Source organism: Rhipicephalus microplus, chromosome 3 (genome assembly GCF_043290135.1).
Source record: "Rhipicephalus microplus isolate Deutch F79 chromosome 3, USDA_Rmic, whole genome shotgun sequence".
Lineage (NCBI taxonomy): Eukaryota > Metazoa > Arthropoda > Arachnida > Ixodida > Ixodidae > Rhipicephalus > Rhipicephalus microplus.
Window position 1 is genome coordinate 37,512,587 of NC_134702.1, and position 21,327 is coordinate 37,533,913.

Below are 21,327 nucleotides of genomic sequence, written 5' to 3' on the forward strand. Positions count from 1 at the left end.
ATTGAGCGACGGTGCACAAACGCAGTAGCAGCCCGTATTCATCACAACGGGCGTAGAGGAGCGGTGCACGCCTGCACACAAGCTTCTTACCGAGGGCGTACTAGGCCTTTTCGAGGAGCACGGCTATCCGATGAAACACAGCTGGCGATCACAGAACACATATCCTGTGCGAATTTCGTCGTCATTTCAGACACAACTGAACACGTGACCGCTATCTTACGGGGACGGGGCGGTGTATGCATACTTCCAACGAAAGACCACCGTCCGGGTTTTCTTCGTGCTCACTGGCAGCCGCTTGTTGGTTCCGTCTGCCTCGTATCCGCTTCGCGCTACATGTTTGAGAACACTTGGTGCATGAGGTGGGCAATTCGGGCAGCACTTTACCCATGCAGACATCGCCTACTGTGGAACAACATATATGCGATGCTTCTTTCACCTGCCCCGACGACACACTCCCACTGGTCACTGGCGGACGCGGTTCGGTGCCGACGACAGAGTGAAGCATTTTGCTTATTGCTTCTCCAGTAGGCAAGCACGGACGATGACACCAGATTGATTTTGTTACCACAGGCAGACCTTCGCGATTCAGCTCGAAAGCGAGATATCCGCGACGTGCAGGTTCGGAGGCGCTCGGAAGCGCACAATCGCTCAATGACTTAGGAAACACGTGAGGTCCATCAGCCCAACGAGACACACAGATACCGAGCTTCTTGCACCGTCTGTCTCCAAAGCCACCGCCGAGCAAAAGCCAACAATTTGCGAAAATATGCAGGACAACTTTCCACAGCAGGTTTTCTTTCTTTTTTTCCTTCTTTTGAGATCCCCCCCCCCCCCCCCCCCCCGTCTTTTTTCTTTTTCGCTCACAGAACGCTGTTCTCCTTGTTGTGCTTACGCTGCCCCCAGTTCCAGTGAAAGTGCGTTGACTCGAGGTCAGTCCTGAGGCACGGCGATACCAAAAAAAAAAAAATCTGTGGTCCTCGCGTACCTTCATGATTCACTGAGAGCGTCACAATGGGGGCATGGGGCAAAAGCAACCGAAGCAGCTGCACCTTGCAGTCACGTGGTAATGAACTCTGAAACGCAGGTTAAAAATCACGTGATAGATAACTCCCTACGTGGTAAAACTGGATTTTGACATCCTTTTACTACTTGCCTGAGAGGTGGTGGTAAAACTATGTCATGTACCATCTTTTTCTCCTGCACGAGGTAGTAATTTTAAACCCGAGAGAGTTTTCAGAGGTCATGAGCCGCAAAAACCCCAAACTCGGATACCTTTTGCTTACAGTGTGTGGTGTTGGATATATCAGCACGCTACAGTATGTTCCGGCCCTTGCTTTTCTCTCTATGTTTCTACGTTGCCATTCTGCGCATGCTTCGAGTCGAGGGCTTTGTTGACGCATTCACTTGTCTTCCGTGTTTCTCTGTTGTTGTACAAGCCAGACGGGAAGGGGGGGGGGGGGGTTGGTGTAAACGAGCGAGTATTTGCTCTTGACTGCCTAAACTAAATATGTATCCGAACTGCGCGTATAGAGACTCCGAAAGGCCGTGCGCCTCTTATGCAGACTACACACTAAGTAACTACATGAGCGTGGGATAAGAATATGCTCGACAGCGGTGCATGCACGACTGTTGTTAATGGAACGAGTCTCACCGACGCTTGGCTATATAGGCGCGTTGATTCAATTACGAAATGTTAGAAAGAAAACCGCCGATAAACGACGTCGTCGTCGTTTGGGGAACGGAGTTTTGAATGAGCCGAAGCAAGCGGTGGAGAGAAGTGTTTTTCGTTTCGTCGTCTGGTGCTGTAAGCATTCTCATGTTTTCTCTTCTTTCTTCATCTTTAATCATCGTTAGTATAAAACGTGGTCCGGTGGTTGGGAAACTGCCAGGGGGATTTCGTATACCGGTAATTTCACAATACGGGAGATAATACATCATGGCGACTGAGCAATGACAGGCATCACAATACGCGGAGCTAATAAGACAAATGATGAAATACAAGAAAGTTGCTTACAATAACTGAAATGTTAGTCGAGTACAAAAAACTCAAGTAAATGCTACGTACGAGTCAATAAAAATATATATTATGTTATAAAAAGATGGGAATAGACATACAACTGAAAACGATGTCAGTGTAGCAGATAATGGAATAAAAATTTGGTTGCACTATGGGACGTATATACTTACTTTATACCATACAACGAAACACTTGAATTAAAAAAAATATACACAACTGGGACGGCATAATAAGAGCGGTACATCGCAAAAGTACAGAGCAACGAGAACAATAACGCGTCACAATATCTATAACTACATTATGATGACACTTGCTATGTATGTCGTAGTAACAAGCGAGATAATGCAATTGCTGAAAAAGAAAAACGCTCAGTTGAAAATGAGTGCTTGAGAAAGCGTTGTGAAAGACTCCTAGAGAACAGAGAGGAAACGAAGTTTTCTCTATAGCGGACGGAGCTCGCGTGCCCTTTATAGGATAAAACGTAATTTATGAGGGGCTCCACGGCGACTTAAGAGAAAAGGACGAGCGTGCCAGTTTGTCGCACGCCGAACAGCAATCGCCGTAAGCATAAATAATCATTTCCGGTCTTTTCCCTCGTGGACGGATGCAGCACATTTGTTCTCCTTGCGTATTCCGCTCCGCTGAATATATTATTTGTGAACGTTTTGTTTCGACGCGCGCAGATATATCTTCGACGGTTTGTGTGTGTGTGTGTGTGTGTGTGTGTGTGTGTGTGTGTGTGTGTGTGTGTGTGTGTGTCGTTGCCACCACCCGGTGTTTGAAGTAGCGATCCCGGCGAGAAATCATGCTCACGTTGAAAGGGTTATTAAACATTGCTATCTATCTATCTATCTATCTATCTATCTATCTATCTATCTATCTATCTATCTATCTATCTATCTATCTATCTATCTATCTATCTATCTATCTATCTATTGCTATGTATGTATGTGTATGTATGTATGTATGTATGTATGTATGTATGTATGTATGTATGTATGTATGTATGTATGTATGTATGTATGTATGTATGTATGTATGTGCGCATCATACATTTACGCATGTACGCACGCGCATGTTTGTAAAGAAGGACGCGCGTCCTTTATGTACACTAGACACATACCAGCTATCTGGAAGTAGAAGACAGCTGTAGACATCTCTATTTGACGTCGACATCGTTGAAGACACGTCGATCGGGTCGATCTTGACGCACTTGCAACCTGAAGAGCGCGCGACGGGTGCATACGCGGACTGGAAAGTTGCAAGCAGGCAGTCATAAAGCGGAGAGATTAAGTGCAACAACGGACGGATACGAAAGAGTAGGGTGCTGTCGAAGGCGGCCGTATGAACGTTCATAAGAACCCACTGGAGTGTTTCAAAAACCTGGATGGGTGCAGGTCCGATCGATGAATCTCTTCTCGTTGCGTTGCCAGACCCCACTGCCTCACTTTCTCAGTCCATCTACATCTCTCGTCTATATAGTTTCCTCCACCACGTGACGTATATCATTCTCTCGGTAATCGATAGGTGATTGGACGCAGCCTCATGTGCAACATCGACTGAACAACTAAAGAGCTATGAGGAGTCCGAGTGCTAGTAAAAACTATAGATTAAAACCATAACGAGGACTCGTGCTTCTTAAGACTGGAGGTTTTAGTGCGTTGGCTCTAAATATCAGTCCAAGATACTCATCTTATCACTCACTCAGCAAGGGTGGGGAGGGATGGAGGTAGTACCGAAGAAAGCTTTCTGTTTTATACGGGGGAACGACGTGAAAGTTGCTGAGATGACTTTTCTTTATCGTGGGGTGTCGCCGCTTTAGACATAGTTCGCACATTGTGTTGCTGTCTTCGTATCTGCATACAGCGGCGACGAAGAGGACAACGTCAGAAAAAAGATAAGCACTCCCCGAAACGCTGGCTGCAGCGACCCTCCGTTTTATTTAGAAATATCTCCTCAAATCTCCTTTCTATACTCCTGAACGTCTGCCGTGTACGGAAGTTCTTCAATCGAACCGAGATGATTTTCTATATCGGGCAAACAGGGGGGTATTCGAATAACCGTCTAATGGATCACAGAGCATCCCTGAAAGCCCAGCCTTCGTCGAATCTTTGCCTACATTGCATAGATTGCAAGTTTCACCCTTTGCTCAGCGAAACGAAGGTGGTGTCCCGACAGAGATATAGGACAGCGAGATAAGTCACTGAGACTTTTTTATATCCACGAGTATCGCTACAGGTGTGTTGCACCAACTTGAGATCTAACTTCCAACCTTTATCTAACTTCCAACCTTTGATCTTTTACGTAATATTTTGCGATTTATATTTGTGTTTTCTTCAATGAGCTTTCAGTTGCTAGTCTGCGCTTCTGCGTGTGCCGTCTATGTTCTTGTCCCTTTTATCGCGCAGTTTTTGTAGTTATGGATTCGCCCAGCGTTCAGTCCTCTTACGATTTTCTTGTTCCATTATTTTTCATTAGTGATAAAGTTAATATTTGCTTAGTTCTCTCAGCCAACCTTAGGCACCCTTACCTCGCTCCAGCTTCATGGTTGGCGTATGGCAGTTATAGGAGGAAACGAATGAACGAGATTCACACGTGCAGGAACGCGCACAAAGATAATTCGGTGCAAACCACTCTCTGGCCTGTCTGTTTCGCGCGGGGACTGCAGGTATACCACATGTGCACGCAAAGAAAACAACTGCACAGTGCCACGAGCTGAGTCACTCACTGACTGACTTCTCCCTCCCCAAAACACACCCTCACACTCGCACACACATGCACGTACGCACTCCCTCACTTACTCAGTGACACATTCACACATACACGCGCACACACACTCAGTCACTGACACACACACACACACACACACACACACACACACACACACACACACACACACACACACACACACACGCACACACACACACACACACACACACGAATAGCAGTTCGCTGTAATCAACTTCTTTCCCCCTGGATAAGTCTTATAACGGCGCATACTGTGTCAAGAAGGCGTTTAGCTCGAAGCGAAGGCGGTGGCTGTGAGGTCGTCATAGGTGGCTGGAACGGCCCTCCCTCCCGTCTACGCTCCTTAGGGTCATTTAGCGGTGCCTATTAGACGTCTGTGTCTGAAGTTCCCACGGCTACGCTTTCCCGTTATCACCATTATAACAATTCGCTCTACCTCTCCCTCTTTCCTTATCTGCCCTCCGTGGCTCAGTTTCTGTTCGCGCCGACCGCTAAATGCAGCGGTGCAAGCGACATCGATCGCTGCTGTATATATCAGTGTCAGAAAACGCTCCCAGCTGCATGCGTCTCGTTTTCGTGCAGGTGGCGTGTGTATTGCAGGAACGAAAGAAAACACATTTATGTATCTAAGGAAAGGAAGATTGCGGTCTCGCGCGCGTGTGCGATTCGTTCTGTCAAAAAAGAAAAGAAAAAAAAAAGAAAAAAAAAGAAAAAAAAAGAAAAGAGAGAGATACCCTTCTGGCGAGCGCCTCTGGTCAGGAACGCATTTACGTCGAACGAATACGTGTCCCGGATGAGATAAAGGTTGCGATAGCGATTGCCGCTTGTGTGTGGTTTACTTCGAAGGAATGTTGAAACATTCAGGCAACTCTTTCACGGGAGCGTTGCAACTCACTATATGCATTAAGCACCCTCATATTGCTATCACTGTAAATAACGCTATATCGTTTGTCATTTAGCTCGACTCCCTCCTCATCTCCCCCTTCTCCTTCTCGCCTATAGGCGAGGACAGGGTGGTCTTAGCAGGGCAAGGTGGTCTATAGGGTGCGCAGGGTGGGTATACGCGGTTATAGGCAGGCACTCGACGTATACAAAACAATCACTTCCTAAGCATTGTGGAGCGGGTGAGCTCCAATACATGCATGTACTTAAATCTCGCATATTGGAGTCTTTTGACGTCGGGGCCAGTTTGTGGACCGAGATGGTCTGTCATTGCGAGCACACACACGGCTAGAGGTACACTGACAAGAAATCGAACACATTCGGTGTTTCGTATACGCCTTTTGCTTGATGCTTTCTTTCTGCCTTTCTTCTCTCTCTCTCTCTCTCTCGCTCGCCCATTTCTTTACCTCAAGCGTACGTCTTCACGCACACCTAAAATAGATGTACATTCGCACTCGGTATGAGTTGCAACACGCTGTATATGCTCGAAATGGCGCCAACACCGCTATAGCACTTAAAAATTGGTCACTTAAACTCTCTCAGTTAGCTGTACTTTCCGAACCAAATTAACATTTGCCGCTGTCATTGTTCACTCGCTTGGGGTCACTTTAACCGCCGCTAGCTTGTTGCTACTCGTAATGAGCGTGGCTGTGTATACAGTGGTGCCTCAATGTACTTCATGTACTAACGAAAATTCAAGCATAGCCAACGTACTCTTGTTAAGTGCCTATAACAACCAGGCACAAAAATAAGTGGTTATATCATAGTATATAAGCACTGCGAGAAACTTCGTGTGACATAGCCAACTCTTTAAAAACTAGGAAGTCGCTGTACTAAAAAATTGACAGTTTAGTACAATGACTTGCTATTTATATTTAAGCGCCGGAGTTGCGAGAGCACGCAACAACAACGTCGTTGATCAATCGTATAGCGTAATTGTATAAGGGCTGTAGTTGACACCACATATACAGAAGATTTGTTGGGTCCGCAAAAAACCCTGAAGTTGTGGCTGCATAAAACATCACCGTGAGATGTGAGATTTTATTGTCTTTCTTCCCTATAGCGTCGTGTACGTGACAGAGATTTCCCGCGTTTTATTAGTCGACGTGTGCAGTTAACGTTCGTGGCACATGGTTAATAGCTGAGTAAACATGGGAAGTAAATTCGAAAACAGCGAAAAAAAAAATCACGGGTAGTTTGATAACAGCACATCGGTCCACATATTATGAAGAGGCAGCAGTCAGCATCGTATTTTTAACCACACTACCATATCGTCGCGAAAAAAAAAAAATCACTCTGTAATTTAGTTCGCAAAGAAAAATACCTGCTTCACCAGTTTTGTCACCTTGGTAATATTTTATCAAACATGCATTTAACGTGCAATTAACAAATGATTTAGTACAAAACAATGTTGCATTATAACAAAGAAGTATATGTCAGAGACCCAGATTAAGACAGAGCATTTACGGAATTTTGACAAGGGAACTTGTCCTTGGTCCGTGTGCATATAGTTTGCACTACCCAGGTAACTCAAAAACCGCAGCAAAGTGTCCCACGTGCATTGCTGACTGTATATGTATGCATGCTCTATACGCACTGAATAGTGCCATAGTTCGGCGTATACAGTTAACGCAGGCTCGCAGGTTAGGCGGGTCGACAGACTCTTCTTCGTACCTTCTGGCAGCATTTTACGTAGCGATTGCCCTGTCCCGCGCATTTTTTGCCGTATTTTGCACGCACTTGGAAGCTGCCCGGCCGCAACTTGTGCATATCCTGACGTTCTCTAGTGGTGTTTCCTCGTTCGTCTTCCCCCGAGGCTTTTGCCTTGTATTCCTTCGGGAGATGGGACAGCGTTCGGCATGCTTAGACGGAGAGACGGTAATTAGCGAGGAACCAATCGATACAGCTTGCGAGTGATTAGCGCTGGCTGCGTTGCCATCTCGGCGGCGGCGGTGGCGGCGCGCTCATGATCTTTGAGTTGAGTTTGGGTCCTGCCTAATTGCCTCTACCACCCTCCCCCTGTCCCGAGACGATTAATTTCGAAGCCATCGTTCGCGTCTTTCCGATCATTTTCAGCTGAGACGGGTCGTGCAGAAGGAAAACGTACGGGGATGAATTATTCGTCTAGCTGCAAGGCTTACTTACCACGATCTGGGTGCTCTAACAGATGATGGCATTGAAATAACCAATTGGGGAAGCGGTGGAGGGGGGTTGCAATTCGTTACCACTACCGATGTAAGCGCTCATACAAACTCACGCACGAATATAAACATGTATTGGAACTCCCCTTTCCGAGAAAAAAAATTAATACATATACTTCTCTGTCCCATGGTAGGATATCTTACAGGATTCTAATTCAAAGCGCGGTGTAACATCCTATATGCAAAGTAAATTGGAGGGATCTTCAACTGTTTTTTTTTTCGTTTTGTGCAAGCCGGTTTAAAAACGCATATGAACTTTTCTACATTATACAAAGCCCGGGTGGCCAAAATTAGCAGGAGCCTTCCACTACGGCGTCTCGCACATCCCGAATAACCCGTCGCTTTGGGACGTCGAACTTCATAAATCAACCTAGTTTTGATCTGTTTAGTTACATCATAAGAAAAAAAAAGTAAACTCAGCAGGAAGACCATGCGTCGTGTGATTCGTGTTAATGAAGCTGTGGTATGCTAGCACGAAAAAAAATAATTAAACATTAGTCCGCTGCCTCATCGTTCATTAGGTTCCTGTGTATATTAAGTACATCTACCTTAATTCAGTGAGTTGAACGTTTAAATACTTCGTTTAGTAGGGCCCCGGTAGTTACAAACATCGAGTGTTGCCATGCCTTGGGACGGCTTTATGCTCTCCCATAGTAGAGTACCAAGTACTCTAAATCGTTACCCACTTTTTCTACCCCCCCCCCCCCCCGACCTTCATTATTTTATATTTTCCCTGTGTCTTTTTTTAACCATTGTTTCACATACGATGGGATTTCGATACAGCAGGCCTTGCGTTGAAGCCGAATATCCGAACATGTTCTTGGCGTTTCGAAATAACCGTTCTGAGATCCAGAATCATTTTACCCAGCCTTATGTGCTTTGTAGATGTTCACGTTTAAATCTTTAGTGACAGCGGCGAAACGTGGTACCTGACTTTTAAGTGGGCTGCGCAAGCGTTGGTCACAGCTACGCTACATATGTGATATATATACGTGCTCCTATGAAGAAATGTACATATATGTTTGCACTGCATGGACTTTCGAGCCATCTGCTCGAACAGAGTACAGCCGCGGCCACGTATGTTTAGTGCACGCGAGGAACCGGTTTTTGATCTGCGGGGCGACGCCTCGTGGCGATTTCAGGCTCGAGGTGTGTTAGTGCTAAAGTCATGTTGGCTGCTAACACACCCTCAGTGCGCCTCCGACTCGCAATGACCTGGTTTTCATACATGAACGAGCAGCTGTGCCATCGAACTGTACCGTAGTAAGTTGAAACAGCTAAGATGGTCTCACTGGGGCCTTCCCAGCTGATCTAAGCCTTTCTCCGTGCACGCCAAATCCAGGAAAGCGCGCGCACTCTTGACTTCCTCTGACGAGGCGGCCAGAGCCGAAGAGTCGGGCGGACTGCGAGAACCGCGGGCGAGTCCGCTACGAATGCTGCTGTTGTGTATAGCGGTACACTGAGCGAGTGAAAACGCGACGCCGAGCTGCAGAGGCAGGCCAGGGGGTTGAACTTCGCGAGAAAGGCCCGCTGCTTCGCTCGTCCGTGGTGCGCGACTTCCTCTTATCCGGCGTTTCCTTCTTTCTTTCGTCATTCCTCTTCGATCTGCCCTTTCGCGTCCTTCTAGCCCACTCTCTTACTGCGCACGTTGTGCCCCTTCACCCCCCCGCTGTGATCCTCGCCAGCCAGCCTTCTCTCGGCTAGACTCGAAGTGCACTCGCAGCACGTCTCGCCTCGCGGCCACATCCAGGAAAGCAGGCAGGCTGGCGCACGAGATAGGCTCGCCAGTGCGCATGACCGGCAATCCATCGCTGCCCGCCCTGCGGGAAGGCGGGGTCCGGGCCCGCCTGCGCATGCGCGTTCTTCTCAATCTCGTAAGCGTTGTAAGGGGAGCGCTCGATGCAAACCAAAAAAAAAGGGGGGGGGGAATACAAGGGGCTGTCTTTAACATGCACAAACGTAAGCTTGTCCTTCCTTCTTTTCCTCCCGGCGGAGCACGAACGCACAGTATTTTATACTGATATATAGAGGAAAGCAGCGAGCGGTCCCTCTGCACACGCCCGAGGCGGCGGTCCCGAATCGCAAGCACGCGAGAGGGTGAGGGCGACGCCGAACGCGTCCTGTGTGTACTCTTATGCAAGTATAAACGTACACGAACGGACAGATATATATTGGCGGACCCCTATCTCTCGCCCACTTTTTTTTTTTCCCTTGGCACCGTTGAAGAAACACCGATGGCCCTTCCCCTCCTCCACTAACCCTCCCTACTTCCTTCCTCCATTTTTTTTTTTTGTAATGCTCGCATGCGGGGCCTTGGAATTAAGGGAGAGGAGAGAGAGACGAGGTTACCACAGCACGCCGCCGATGGAGTCGTCCTCTTTCACGTTCTTTGCCCAGCGCATGCCTTCTTCAGCTCTTGTAGTCCACATAGTGGAAAGCGTGGGCCCCTGCCTCGGGGAACCCGCTCTCCGCTTTCTTGCAGTTTTTTCCTTCGTCGTAATCGTGCGCCCCGGGTTGGGTTGACGACGTCGCCTAGCCGATGCTGGTACCTCTCTCTCTCCTCATTTTTTTCCGCGCTCTCGACGAACCTTTTGTGTTCTTTTTTCCTCCTCCTACTATCCCGTATTTTTGTTGGAGAATGAGCCTTTCTACGGCTGCTGGAAGCAGACGGGACGGGGGAAAGAAGAAGTGTGCGACCGACTGGTAGGTTTCCGTTCTGGCGAAGCACAACGCAGTTTCGACGACTTCGACCGAGCGACCGACCGAGCGGCGCGACGCTGAGCGGAGGGAACCCCTCCTGTTCTGCGCTCTCCGTTGGGATAATGGACTAGCCCAACGCGCCCTCTCCGTCCTCTCTCTATCACGCAGCGCTGGAAAGCTTTTTCCACCGAGCGGAGAGAGGAGCTCACCGTGCCCTCCCAGCCTCCTAGGAATCCTCACCTCCCCTTCATTTCTCGATTTTTTTTTTCGTGTTTCGTCACCACGCTCCTTCTTTCGCAAAGCTTCCTCCCTCTCTACTGATCGCTCGCCCCTTGACCCACTTCCTTTTTATATTTCCCAAGTTTTTCTAGGTCTCTTCATCTTTTTGTTTTGGGTGCTTTATTCACGATTTACTTTTTTTGTGTTCTTTTCCCTGGAAGCTTGGTGTTATGCCTTATTTTGTTTCGCACTGCTCGCAAGCGCCTCGTTGCTCTTCGCCCTCCTCTACTCAGCCCCTGCTTTTCATTTTTATGTTAGGACTGCTTTGGTTACTTTTTATTTATTTTTTTATCTTCCACTAAAACAGCCTTCGCCGCCTCCTCGCGCGTCTCTCACCCTCCATCCAGTTCGCGTCGACCGGCTTTTTCGCTGTCCTCTACCTCTCTCCAACTGGTCCCCTCCTGGCGGTCTTCCTACCCTTTTGCATCGCTGGAGCTTCGTCGAACTTTGTTTATTCGTGTCTGTTTTTCTCCCTGCTCTATAGTTGCTGCCGGCGGGGGAAGCCCCGCGCGGACCAGACGGATGGACTTCGGCTGCCCGCTTTTTTTGCTTTTTCTCACTCGGCTGACGCGTCTTTCATTTATGCCTGCTGTTGCCGTGCCCTTGTTTTCTCCCTGGTTGGTTTTCGTTGTGTGCTTCGTTTATTTCTGTCTTGGCAGCGGAGAGACGGCGCGAATGAGAGGGACCAGGCCGTGACACCGGTGACGAGAGGAAAAAAAGTAGCGGAAGTCGAGTAGCCAACTTGTGGCACGGAATCTCGCGACCGATGCGAGTCGACGAGTGAAAGGGACCAGAAATAAATGACAAAAAAAAAAGCGAGGGTAAATTTCTGATAGCGTTGAGAAAACTAGATAAATTGGAAGCTGCGATAGATGCGGCACCGAAAAACGAAACATGAAGTGTGTAGGTGTCGCAGAGTGAAGAAGAACAGTTAGGAACCCGCAAGCTACACGGCTGTGTATTGAAGGTGGCACAAATTGGGAGGGGGGGGGGGGGCGAAAGTGAAAGAGGATTGGTGCGCGCGTAGCGAAGTCCTTCGTGGCGTACTATACGTGACACTTCGGCATTCTCTGATTTACCGTGTCACGCGTCTTTTGGTTCGTTTGCCTGGGTACTTGAGTTCCCAGGGAAAGAAGAAAAAGTTCGGCTCCATTGCGCTCTTAAAAGCCCGGTAATATCAACTTCGAAGGATTCTTCGATGCGGGTGAATGCCGTTGGCTGCGTCCATTTGCTTTCTTTTGTTACTCGGCATGTTTGAGCAAGGAGTGCTTGTTCGATAAATAGAGAAAGTGGAAAGAATGGAGTGGCCGTGTGAGGCTGCCCTTGACGGCCACTGACTGGCTACGCAGAGCCGAGAAAGACAGATATATTTTGCGTTCCACCATGAAAAATTATCGACAGCACCTGTGAAGTGCCGTCATTATTCAGCGTGTCTGAGATGATCTTGACAGTGAGTACGACCGATAGGATGGTGGTGGAATGGACATGTGTTGATACTCTGCACAGCTATATATGCGCTCAATATATAACGCCCATCATCACCATCGCCAGTAGTAAGTTTTCTAGTAGAGGCTAAAGGTATACCTATCTGAGGTCTGTTAGTCTGCCTTTTCCGAAATAGATAACTAATCCATTTTCCTTCATCTCCGTGGAAAAGTGATTTGATAAGACAAGCTGCAGGGGGTACGGAATTTGAAGTGGAGCATTTATTTGATAAATGTTTTTAGGCCGCTCAAAAGCGTGTATTTGCTCCAAAGAACGATATACGCCTATTGTTCTCCCCCAATATAAAGGGGGGGGGGGAGAGATTCTCATTTAAAGTTTTTACAATGCCAATTTTCGACAAACATCCACATTTAGTTTCTTGTCGCGCATTTCTCGCATCTATGACGCTCGTAGCAAACGGAAGCAAGGACGCTTGTGATCTAGCGCCGGTATACTGGAGCTGGCGATCTTTGAAACCACAAAGCCTCCTGTTCAGTCTCCTTTAACATGACCAGGGGACTAGAGCACAGCTCGCTGGCGTTGCTACAGCGCACAGTCGTTCCTTCTATAGCTTCCACAAGCGTGCGTCAAAGGTGTCATTCGGGGCAGTGAACCAGGGTCCGCCGTGGGCGAGCGTGCGTGCATACCATTCTCGTGAACGGTATACTGCGTGAAACTCACTCGCACTACAATCGAATAACCGTCGCCGGTGGTGGCGCTCAGCCCTTCACGAAGCTGCACGGGATTAGAACACAATAGGCAGAGTGTATATATAGTGCACCCGTATGTGCGTGGCGGGCTAAAGCGATTCCGTTACGAAAGCCTCGCCGTCCCACAGCCTCCATACTGTGCGCGTCAAGACAGGTTGCCGCAGCGCCCTCTTCGCGAGCCCTTGCGCAACCAATCGTGCTGCCACCGCGTTGTCCGCGAGACGGATAGAGGCGCCGTCCTGCGGGTGAGCGGAAATGGGTGACGCACGATTCATCACGGCCCGCTTAACGCTATATACGTGCGCCGCGCAGCGCTCGCGTTTCACTGTGTATACCCGTCTATCGTTTCACGGTGATTCGCAAAAGCCACACGCGCGCACTGGCTGCTGCGAAAGTCCCTGTCACGTCGCTTGCCCGTCGGGCAGGTCGTCAGTCACGTCGAGTTAGGTTGAGTTAGGTTCGGCCAATGCTCGTGTGGTGAATTCATGGTAATAATGCCTGCAGCGCTAGCACGAAGGTGCTAGAAGAAATAGACGAAAGGCGAGACACAGAAAGCAAACAGGACATGAATTCAAACCATGAATTATTACCATGAATTCAAACCAACTAGACCAAATAGCCGTTCTTCTTCGTGTGGTGAAGTGTGCGCTAGAAGTGCAGGTGTAAAGGGGGGGTGGGAGTGGAGCTATATAGTTCGGTGGCCGCATTCCAGTAAGGTTACATCGAGTAAACGTCTGCGTGCCTACCTTTGGATGGGTGGTAAAGAATGGCACTGCGTCAACTACGGAAACCTTTCATAGCTGATGTCTTTTTTTCGGGACACCGCAAAACGCTGATGCGATGCATGCAGGACTGAATCTCGCGGCACGCAAGCTGCAATGCCTGTCTGGGGAGTTTAGGGTAGCGGGAGAGAAAAAAAGTAAGTTATCGAAGCCAGTCGATAAATTATCATGTACAGTGAGCACCTACATAGTGAACCCACTTATAACGAATTTTTATGTATATCGAACAGTCTTAAAAAGTAAAAAAAAGTTACCTTCGATATATTTCGATATACAATATCTAACAACACATATATGTAAAACTCTTTTGTGATCCTCTTCAGATTCGATATATTCGTGTAAGACTGTAGCTAATCGACTGATTGGTGGCTCTTGCTATCAACATGTTTGAAAAACTTGAAGGGGTCTCGATACTGTTAAGAAAATCGAACCCGCGACCAGAGGCATGCTCTTCTTTCCTTGCTACACATGACTATATTATTCAAAAAACTTATAACTATAATCGTATGCCTCGGCTAATGGGAGATAGCAACCTACGAACTTCGTGCAGGCTCGACATTTTTCGTCTCTACCCACACTTGACGTGCAAACCGTCAATGACTCGCGTTGCAGTGCCCTCCAATCCAACTGCACGCCGAAGCCTGCGTCAGAAAACTTTTCTCGGCGCTTTCCCAAACTGTGCGCACCATTCCCGTGGACAGCGGGCGGCTCGTGCAACCTAATTACGTGCACGCTGCACACTGCATGTACTGTGTTGGATTCACCGCGGCATTCTCCCGGGGCTGTGTGCTACGTTCTCACAAGGCCTTCGCGGCGAGCACGAGGTCCCATGTTGTCGGGCCGCATCTTGTCTCTCCCCTTTCTTTTGCGTTAGTTTTGTATATTCTGACTCCCGCGGAGCTTTTTTTTTTTTTTTTTGCGGTGGCCAGTCGTCCCTGCGGTGAAAGAAGGGCTTGTAGCCGCAGGGTTTTTCAACAAGAACGCAGGCCGCAGGGGCAACGGGGATCCACCGTATACAACGGAGGGTTTGTGAAGGTTTCGCGGCGGGGTGGGGGGTGGCTCAAACCGCTAGGGGGCGGAGACGCACAAAGAGGCTTGCAGGGAAGACGAGGAACGGACCCTACAATGAAAGAGCCGAAGGAACGTGAGTAGGCGAAGCGAAATACGAGTAAAAAAAGATAAAGATGAAAAGCAAGAATGTAGGAGAAGGCAGGATGGAGTAAAGAGGATCCTCCTCGCGGGGCTCCAGCAGCGCGCCGCCCGTTGGTGGGCGCTCGCACTTGCGCTCGGGTGCGTCTTGAAGGAAAACGGATGAGCAGCCGAGTGGCTGCTGCAGCGAAGCGGAGGGACGCAAGGGAGGATTAGGGGAGGAAGGGAGCGCCACCTGGTGGTGAAGACACCGCTGGCTCCATTTATCTTGGTTTGTGCGCCCGCTGCGGACAAAAGAGCCACGGATTTTGGGAGCCCCCCTCGGGCGTCTTCGCTGCCATCGTGGGCTGTCTTTTTTTCGTGCTTTTGTGATTTTTTTGTTCTTTTAGGGCATTCTGTCCTCGTCTTGTCAAGTTCTTGATGACAGCAATGCCTTTCAACGTCACAGACGTTCCCGCTATTTGGTAGTGTTCTTCGTCGGTGTCTCACACAGTCTATTCCAAATTTTCGATGCGTTCGATTCTGATTTCAGTGTGTCGGGGTAGCTGCTGCTGGCTGACTTGTTTCTGCGGACCATATACGTAGCTAGGAAGTAGGAGTGCCATCCCCCCTCCCTCCCGAAGGTTTATAGAAGGGCTGTTTTATCAAAAAATGATTAAGACAAACAGGTATTTTTTGAAAATGGTCAATGTCTTCGGTAATTTTCGTATATCTCCACCAGGGCCACTAATGAACGCCTTTGGTGGAGATATAAATAAAGAGGCCTGGAGAGCAAGCACACCTGCGACCCTGATCGAAAGGCGCCTCGCCCTAATCGCGTCTTCGTAACCGCGCGAGATCTCGTGGTCTTCGAAACCGCTCGCGCTTCTAATCCCGCGTCCCTCTGGGTTGCTCAGACGCCCGAACCCCGATCGGCCTTAATCTGCGCATTTCCATTACGGCTACGAGCATGTCCGAAACGCCAGCCGCAGGCCTTCTCCTGGTGATCTGTCCTTCTGTCCTCGACGCACAATAAGTCTCGCGTAATCTAATAATTCCCACACCCCTGATCTGATATTTTTTTCTGGTTTTTTGGAAACGTTCGTTCTGTATAGGTTTAATCAACTACACATCTCCGAAGACCGCTGCCTGCTTTTTTTTTTTAGTTTCTTTCGGTCTTTATTATAATACACTCTCTTGTTCCTGCTGGTAATGTTGGCTCTGGCTTCTACACGTTGGGCGATTAAGTACGAATTGGAAAGACTGCATAGTATTTAAAAAAAAGTGTACCTCTATAATGAAAAACAGAAAGAATCCGTAATCCAGTTCGCCCCACCACGGACGCCATCAGAAACAGCCGCCACACGCGAACGGCCGCAGGCGAGCGCCTTCCCCGGCGTGCTGTGTGGCTTCATTAAATCAAATTTGAAACAAAATCGATACAACTTGCGTCCAGGCGCAACGAAAAGAGGAGACAGAGAATAACAACGATGAATGGATGAAAAATTTAAAAAAAAAGAAGACAAGGGGAGGAGAACTCATTCGCAGAATGTAATACCGCGCTCCCCTTTTTGCAGCCGTATGGAAAAAGGGGAAGGTAATGACTCCCTCTCGCCTTTTTTTTTCTTAGTCTCACGCTACCTCACGTCTTCAAGACCTCCCCTCTCACTTGGACGTGAGGCTCTAAGACGTGGTTACTAGAGGAGCGCATAAAATAACCCCTCTTCTAATCACAATGTCCCTCTCCCCCTACCTCTCTTTGGCGCGTGTACAAGGGTCAGAGGTGTAGCTAGAATTTTCTTTTTAAAGACGGTAGTCTTTCTTGGGGACCTTCGACGCAATAATTTTGGTCTGTCTGTCTGTCTGTCTGTCTGTCTGTCTGTCTGTCTGTCTGTCTGTCTGTCTGTCTGTCTGTCTGTCTGTCCACTCTTAACACAGCACCGAGTACTTGAAACGGCCGACCCTATCCGCAGTGCCCACCAATGTTGCTCAAGAATTAGCGTTCATACTTGTGCAATTGTCAATTAAAAAGCAATTATTGCGCATGTCTGGGACACTATAACAACACGTATATATTCTGCATGTGCGCCTTTTACTAGAAAAGCCATACATAAGTAATTTTAAGGACCGTAGCGTTTATCACGCTGCGTTGACCATGCGATGCTTCCACGAAAAGGCGAGTGTTTCCAACGCTTTGCTAAGACGACACGGTGGTGGCATCTACCCGTCGCCTTGCGTTCTACACCTTATCACCTCTGAGATGGGCGCGCGCACCCGTCTCAGAGCCAGGTGCTTCGTTTTCCAAAAAAAACTGCCAGATGGCGCCATATCGTCACACGTGTGACGTGCTTGATGGGCTGATTCGCCTCCGCTGCACGCTCGAGGCACTCTAACGCAGCGCCTCCAGAATACCATTCACAGATTTTCTTGCGCAGAACATCAAAGAAATGTTTCGTTCAGTCTCTCCACACGCAAGACTATCGTCTTTCGACGACATCTGCAGATTAACATGCAGATACGGGGCCAATTTATTCTTGGAGAGTAGAGGGAAGCGGCCTTCAGCCATCTTCGGTGTATATTCGTGCACGTGTTTGTATGGATACGCATGCAAAGTTCAAAGATTTCGGAGGAGAAGTTGAACCCCACCCACACCTCTGCGCCTATAAACACCGTGGTCTACGCCAATGGTGCACGGGTGTTTTTGTGGGCAGTCGTGATGGGTTTCTCGCAGACGAAGTGTCTCCGTCCGTCTTCGTCTTCTACTTTGCCTTTCTTAAAGTTGAGGTTTCCGGGCCTCGTGGCAATCATTAATTCTTCTTGATTTGACCTCTCTCCCCGGTAATCGTTCTTTCCTTTCTAGCCCCCTCTCCCCACCGACCTGTGCTTCGCATATGTACCCTTTCCCACTCCCTCCCATTTGCAATCACTAAATTCTTCTCGATTTGACCTCTCTCCCCTGCAACCGTTCTTTCCTTTCTCGCCCCTCTCTCCACTCACCTGTGCTTCGCATATGTACCCTTTCCCACCCCCTCCCATTTGGAATCACTTCCCGTCGAATCTCGTCCATCTTTCTTCTCTTTTCTATTTTTCGCAAGCACTCATTTTCGAATAGCTCTGGCTCTCGAATTCTTAACACCGTCCGCATGGGCGCCCGTTGCGGCCACCGACTGTGGTTCTCCAAAATTCATTCCGCTCGGATGCCCCATCCCTCCACTTTTTTTTTTTTTTTCAGCGAGTGGGATCGTCGCAACGGCGACAGCGAGATTATGATAAAAACGAAGGCCGCATAAGTATGCGCCTGCGGAACCGTGCTAAGATAAATCTACGGCTCTACGGTTTCGTGGTGAAGACGCAGAAAGGACTACTGCTAAAGGTATCACTGGAAGTAAGAAAAAAATATAAGAGAGAGAGAGACAAATGGCAGAAGAAGAGGAAGTGAGAGAGCATAGAAATGGATACTGTATTTCTTTTTGGCTCGAAATAGAATCGTCCGGTCCTCCCGTTTTTAAAATTAGTTTCTCTCGTATGTGTTTCTTTTCCGTACTTTTTTTTTCTCCTTTAGAAGGTCGCGGCGTTATTAATTCATATACGGTTCACATTTGGATGGCTCCTTGAGTGGCCATGTTTCTTCGGTTCTACTTCTTTTACTCCTCCACCAAACACAAATTTCATTCTCTATGGCATGACCACGTGGCGACACCTCGTGGTATTCGTATTTTATGAGGTGATTCTTCTTCTTTTTTAAATTCTGGGGAGCAGAGCATTCATAAAAAGATGTCGAAAAAAACGTCAGAATTATGAAAAAGTGGTCAGAAGTATGATCGGTAGCATCCACCTATATGCGGCACACACACACACACACACACACACACACACACACACACACACACACACACACACACACACACACACACACACACACACACACACACACACACACACACACACACACACACACACACACACACACACAGGGCGCAGAAAATTCGATACTGCCCCTCCATTTTTTTCTTCAATTATGTCACGTTCAGAACGACGATAAAACAGGTCAGAAGTAGTGGAGAGCAAATAAAAAAAAGCCAACTACGCGGCGCCTCTTGTTTCCATATTATTGCTGATCGAAGGCGAGTGGCGGCGATGAAGAGAGGGAGAGGGAAAGCACTCCCTTCCAAGACTTCGACAGAACGAAAGGAGCGGGCTTCGCAGGAAGGAGGCTGCAGGCTTCCTCTCAAGCGGCGGCGGTGGCGACCCAGTCGGGCCCCTTCCCCTCTTCCGTCTGGCTATCCTGTCACTCGGAGGCTACAGCAGCGCACTTGTGGCGGCGACGACGGAGCACTCCACAAATGTGAGCCGAGCGAGCAACGCGGGCCTGCCCTCTCAAGTCTGACACGAATGTATATACGTATATACAAGGAAACGTAAGGTGAGGGCGAGGAAAAGCGTCGCAGACCGACGGCTAGCTCCCATCGATATCGCGCACACGTACTGCAGCCATCACCAATGCCGCTGTATATACTATACGCTCTTCAACTGAAGCACATCACGCCCCTCCTCCTCAGCCCCCCCCCCCCCCCCCCACAAAGGTCTGCAAGCCCACATCCTAAGCAGGCGAATACGCTTATAGGAACGTCAAATCAAACGGCGTCTCTTCGAAATCCCCGGGGCCCACCGATCTGCTGTCCCGCTGCCGCCGCTGGAGCGCCAGCTTCCCCGGCTTTTAAGAGAATTGTCCAACTTTCTCCTACTTTGTGCTTTGTCGTTTTGCGTTTTCTTACATACCCGCTGCTCGCTTCGTAAGTCTCCTTCTTCGTGCTACGTTTGTGGCGATTTCGGATTTCGGCCTGTGCCCTCCCTCCCTGCACCCGAGCCGGTGGTGCACATGCACGGAGGGATAGCCGCACCTTCGTATATGGCCACCAGCTGTGCAGTGCATCTCAGATTGGCGACGTGTCTTCGTATATAGAACCGCGCGCCGCGCTGTTACGTTCCGGAATCAGATCCGAGGGAGCTGCTTGAAGTAAACAAAAAGTGAAATAATAATAACAAAGAGAGAAAATGTGCGCGCAGCCGCCGCGAGTGCGGGTGAAGTCGGGCACGTGACCTTCGGGCCGCAACCCTGCGATGTGGACTAAGTTTCTCCGTTTGTGCGAAGAGGAAGATTGTGCCTGGTCTGACGCCCTCAACAATTAGCGGGATACTGAAACACGCCAGTCACAAGCAATTGAAGTCTACTTTATCAGACTACGTTATCAGACTCGTATATCGAAAATTTTTATCTACAAAGAACTGGTCTGGCAGCTTTCCCTAATTGTTCTTTGTTGCGGAGTACATGAGAGAGACAACACGGCACTGTCTCATTTCCTGTAAGAGGTATACTCTAACTTGCACAACGTTACTTTGGCTGCCGTTTTCTGTCTCCGTGGATTAGATCTCAATGCACAAAATGTACTCTACTTCGGGGTTCTGTCTCTAGGCACAGTGACGGAAAGGTTGCTGATGCATTACAGGAATTTCTCAAAGGTTCAAAAAGATTTAGGTTACAAAATCTGCTTTTCCGACGACTTTTTTTTTCTTTCTCCAGATTCTCGGGTTCATTGCTTGAAATAGTTTCTACATTTTTATTCTATTTCTAATTTTCATACATTTATTCTTTTTCTGCCTTAATTATTCGAAGCTTGAACTTTAATTTCATAATTTTCTTTAAAAACTAACCGCTTCTTCGCCAATCCCCTTGTGTGCATGAGCCACAGTATATATATATATATATATATATATATATATATATATATATATATATATATATATATATATATATATATATATATATATATATATATATATATATATATATATATATATATAGGCAGCACTTAGTGCGTGCAACGCAATAGCCCGGCTGGCGCTCGCTATAATTGCTCTCTTCTTCATCTTACAATACAGACTTTGCTTTTGACGACGTGCAGTGCAACAACGAGGTACATTTTTTTTCTGTCTCCCCTAGTAATTTGGCGGATAATATAAGGTTTGTTGTCAGCACGCCCACTGAGGTTGACACGATGAAAGTACAATTTATAGGAGTTTCTTCAAGGACGTGTTGCTTCTAAAGAAAACAGAAGTCATGCACAGAACAGATAAATGAAAGAGAAGAGAGAGAAAGCAAGAAAGGAATATAGAAAGACGGCAGCCGTGGTAGAGGACCTTGCTAATTAAGACGATGCTAATTGCTAATATTCTATAGGCCGCCCACAAGCTCGTCTCTCAGTCGTCCAGCTTTACATTCTGTAAACTGCCAACAAATAGACGTATACGCTTTCCCATTCCTGTTTTTTTTTTTT

At 48.0% G+C, this 21,327-nt stretch overlaps 1 protein-coding gene across 8 annotated transcripts in view; it reads left to right on the plus strand.

The window, feature by feature from the left end:
* LOC119176591 (uncharacterized) overlaps positions 1 to 21,327 on the plus strand; it is a 248,652-nt gene that overhangs the window by 112,442 nt on the left and 114,883 nt on the right. The gene's annotated exons all lie outside the window — the stretch shown is intronic.